We start from the raw sequence: 4,326 nt of genomic DNA on the forward strand, positions 1-4,326 counted from the left end.
ATCTGTGTATAACCGACTGTGACTAGTAATAATCAGATACATAGGGATTAGAGATGCATGTGCAAACATCTAAGTGTTAGTAGCATTAAAAATGAGTTTTTCTGTATGAAACAGTATATTTTAAAATGAAATGGAGATCTTTTTTAAAGGTTAAAACTTCATTCAATTTTATGTCTCATACGGTTTATACTGAGTTCAATATTGTATAACTGTATTAATTCAACTGTGAACCTAAAATTTACAGCCACTTTTGAAAGAGATGCATCTTTTCTCTGGAAATTGTTATTGAATATGTTAACGCTGTAATGAAATGCTTCTAATCATGTGGTTATTAAATACATATTTTTTAAAAAACCTGTAATTCACCACACTAAAAGCTTAAAGATGATAAAACAAAATACATCAAAATCCTGAAAAAATATGACACCTAAAACAGAAGAATCAGCAGAGTATTACAAGTCATTTTCCTTTTTCTTCTTTGGGTGTTTTGAGATAGGGTCTTGTTATGTAGCCCAGGCTGGCCTCAGATCTGCACTACTCCCCCTGCCTCACCCTCCCAAGTGGTGGGATTATAGGCATGTACTACCATACCTGGCTAGAAGTCAACTTCCTTAAGCTGATAAAGGGCAACTACAAAAAACTTTTTACTTAATGAGAGGATGAATGTTTACTCCTCAGATCTAGGAAAGATACACGGGTGTCCACTCTCCCCACTCATGTTCAGTGTGGCACTGGAACTTTCATTAGAATGTCACAAGAAAAGATCCTCAAAGCCACACGGAACAGGAAGGATAAAATAAAATTGTCCTTATTTGTAGACATGATTGTATGAAAATGTCAGAGAATCTAGGAAACTGTTCTTACATCAGATAAGTGAGCTTCATAAGGCTAAAATAGACAATGGATTTGCTATTTTTCTTGTTGCTAAAACAAAATACTTGACAAAAACAACTTAAAGAGGGGCTGGAGAGATGGCTCAGAGGTTAAGAGCACCAACTGCTCTTGCAGAGGACCCGGGTTCAATTCCCAGCACCCACAAGGCAGTTACGAACTGTCCTTAACTCCAGTTCCAGGGGAATCCAAAGCCCTCTTCTGACCTCTGCTGCATTGCACAACACAGGTGCACTCACATACATGCAGGCAATATACTCATACACATAAAGCAAAAATAATAAATAAAATATTTTTTAAAAAACAATTTATAGAAGGGTTTGTTTTGGCTCCTGGCTTTAGGGTAGGGTCTATTATGCCAGGGAAAGCGTGATGGCAGGAATATTGGGTAGCTGGTCACATTATATCTAGAGTTGGGCAGCACAGAGAGGTGAATGTTGGTGCTCAGCTAGTTTTCTCTTTTCTATGCAGCTTGGGACATCAGCCCAGGGAATGGCGCCACCCACATTCAATTAACCTAATCTAGAAAATCTCATACCCAGAAGCTTGCCTCTCCGGTAATTCTAGATCCTGCCATGTTGACAATATTAACCACTGGTGAGATGGCTCTGTTGGTAAAGTACCTGCCATGGAAGCCTAAAGACCCGAGTTTAGATCTATAGCACCAACACAAATCAGGTAGGGCAGCATGCACCTGTAGTCAGCACTGAAAGTGATAGGGCAGATCTCTGGGGCTTGCGGGCCAGCCAGTCTAGCCAAATCTGTGAGTTCCAGGTCCAGTGAGACAGCCTGTCTCAAAAAATAAGGGGAGAGCTATCAAGAAAGACAGCAGATACTGACTTCTAGCCTCCATATGCACACATACACATGTGCATACGTACAGAAACACATACATACACCACACACACACACACACATAACCATCATAGTTAACAACAACAAAAAAAATCAAACTTCAACTATTTCTATATCCAAACAATGAGCAACTAAAAAGCAAAATTATATAATAATTATGTGATTGTATAATAGCTAGATAAAGATAAAATACTTAGCTACAAATCTAGCGAAACATGCACAGGGTATCTGTGCTAAAAGTCACTCTAAAAACAGATTGGCGAGACAACTCAGGACGCATGCATCTTAGAATACATACATCATAGTTGTTACAGAGCCCTGACCCATTGTGAAGGTGGGCCAGACCCTCTTTCTACAGTCAGTCCTTGGTGGGTGTGGTGGTACAGTACTAACAAAGTATGTGCCTCACAGTGGTTAAGCCCCAGTGGGCACTAACAGAGGTCTGTGTATCAGCCTTTCATCTCAATAGAAAGGAAAGAAATGACTCTCAATTCAGAATGTCAAATACTTGACTGCCATTCATACACATATCAGTGTCCCCAAACACTGCAGAAAGGCACAGGAGAAGAAGCTTAAAAAGGCAAACTCCCCCACATTGTATTACAGAGATCTTCTTCCCATCTTAAGTCCAAAGCAGTCTCCCTAGAAAGTTAGGTCACATAGAACAGCAATTTCTTAGGCTACAGGGATTCCAGGGATTCCTTTATTCAAAACTTCTGGTTGAACATCTACAAGGCACTCAGCAGAGGACTAGGAAGTAGTTAACAGTCTAATAGTGTATAATGTTATTAAGAAAATATATGCAGAAGCCAGGTGTGGTGGCGCGCACTTTTAATCCCAGCACTTGGGAGGCAGAGGCAGATGGATCTCTGTGAGTTCAAGGCCAGCCTAGTCTACATAGTGAGTTCCAGGCCATCTGGGACTACAAAGACACCCTGTCTCAAAGACAAAAAAAAAAAAGGAAGGAAGGAAGGAAGGAAGGAAGGAAGGAAGGAAGGAAGGAAGGAAGGAAGGAAGGAAGGAAGGAAGGAAGGAAGGAAGGAAGGAAGGAAGGAAGGACGGGAGGGAGGGAGGGAGGGAGGGAGAGGAAGAGAGAGAGAAAGAAAGACAGACAGAAAGAAAGAAAGGAAATACACGCAGAAAAGTAAATACCTAAGAAACAGAGGGGAGGGTAGCTCTGATTCAGGAAGAAGCTGTTTACATCTCATTAGAATGACTGAACCGTATTTCCTCTTACCAGACAAGCAGCAGAGAAAAGAACAAAAGAAAAGAAAAAAACCAAAATAGGAGGCAAAAGGTAGGAAGAAAGAAAACCAATTGCATTCATCCAAACTCATCTTTACTAATGTGTGGGCATTGAACAGCACTACCTCATTGCGTGAGCTAGGTGTGGAAGAGAAATTCAGAAAGCAACGAGCGCTACCTAGTGGCCGGAATTTTCATTACGTCCTTATACTACCTGAGTGTTCCTCTTTATAAAGCTCAGATCCCTCTAAAATACAAGCCCCAGCAGACAAGGTGTTTGCTTTTGTTGTGGCGGTGGTGGTGGTTCCTGGCAGCAGCACCCGAGCCGGAAAGGGTTCCCTGCAATAGTAAACCTACATTCATTATTTTTAACATGAACATCTTAGCACCCCAAGCCATTTTCTAATGCTTCTTGCTGAAAGCTTACCACCTGATGACCACACATCACATGAATATTTCAGGAGTTTGATTCTTATTCACACTCCTGTTCCTTCCCTACTCTCCACAAGGGTTTCATTGTTATTCATTCTATAAGAACCTAAAGAATCAGGGCTGGAGAGATGACTCAGCGGTTTAAGAACACTGGTTGTTCTTACAGAAAACCCAGGTTCGAATACCAGCACCCATATGGCAGCTAACAGCTGTCGGTAACTCCAGTGCCAGGGGATCTGACAGCCTCTTTTGTCTTCCATGGACATTGCACGACACAGGTGCACTTACCTACATGCAGACAATACATGCATACACATAAAATTAAAATAATAAATGAAAAAATATTAAATAAAAAAAGAACCTAAAGACTGTGATCATTCATTAAAGGAGTGCCAAGCAGGGTCACTGGACCCTCATCCAAGTATCCAGCCACTCTTCCCAGCCAATTAGTCCAGCCTTGGAAGACAAAAGAAAAATGAAGAACCCAATAGAGAGATGCTTTTGGAAGCCCTTGTCAAGAAATTCCAATGGACTTTCATACGAACTTTTGAAAATTGCCCTGTTCTGACTTTTTTCTAGTTCCCTGTCTAGAACTTGTAATGCTAATTACTCTTGCCTTTACTTCTCCTTCACATCTCCTATTCACGATTCAAGGGCTTTCTTCTCCCCTTAGAGACAAGAGTTATGCAATTTGGGAATCTTTTAGGTAGACCCACTGAAGGGGTACTCCAATTGCCTCACCCTGCGTCCCTGTTCATCATGGAAGAAGCCAGAGTGGTTTGTGTCCCTATTCTCTATTGGCAATTTGGGTAACCCTTTCAGAGGATGGCGTGATAAGAATAGGAGGTAGGAATTGGCTAGGCAGTTAGGGTAAAAAGATCCCAAAGAAATGTAGACAGTTTC

The sequence above is a fragment of the Nannospalax galili genome, unplaced genomic scaffold (assembly GCF_000622305.1).
Source record: "Nannospalax galili isolate Female #2095 unplaced genomic scaffold, S.galili_v1.0 scaffold153, whole genome shotgun sequence".
In the NCBI taxonomy this organism is placed as follows: Eukaryota; Metazoa; Chordata; class Mammalia; order Rodentia; family Spalacidae; genus Nannospalax; species Nannospalax galili.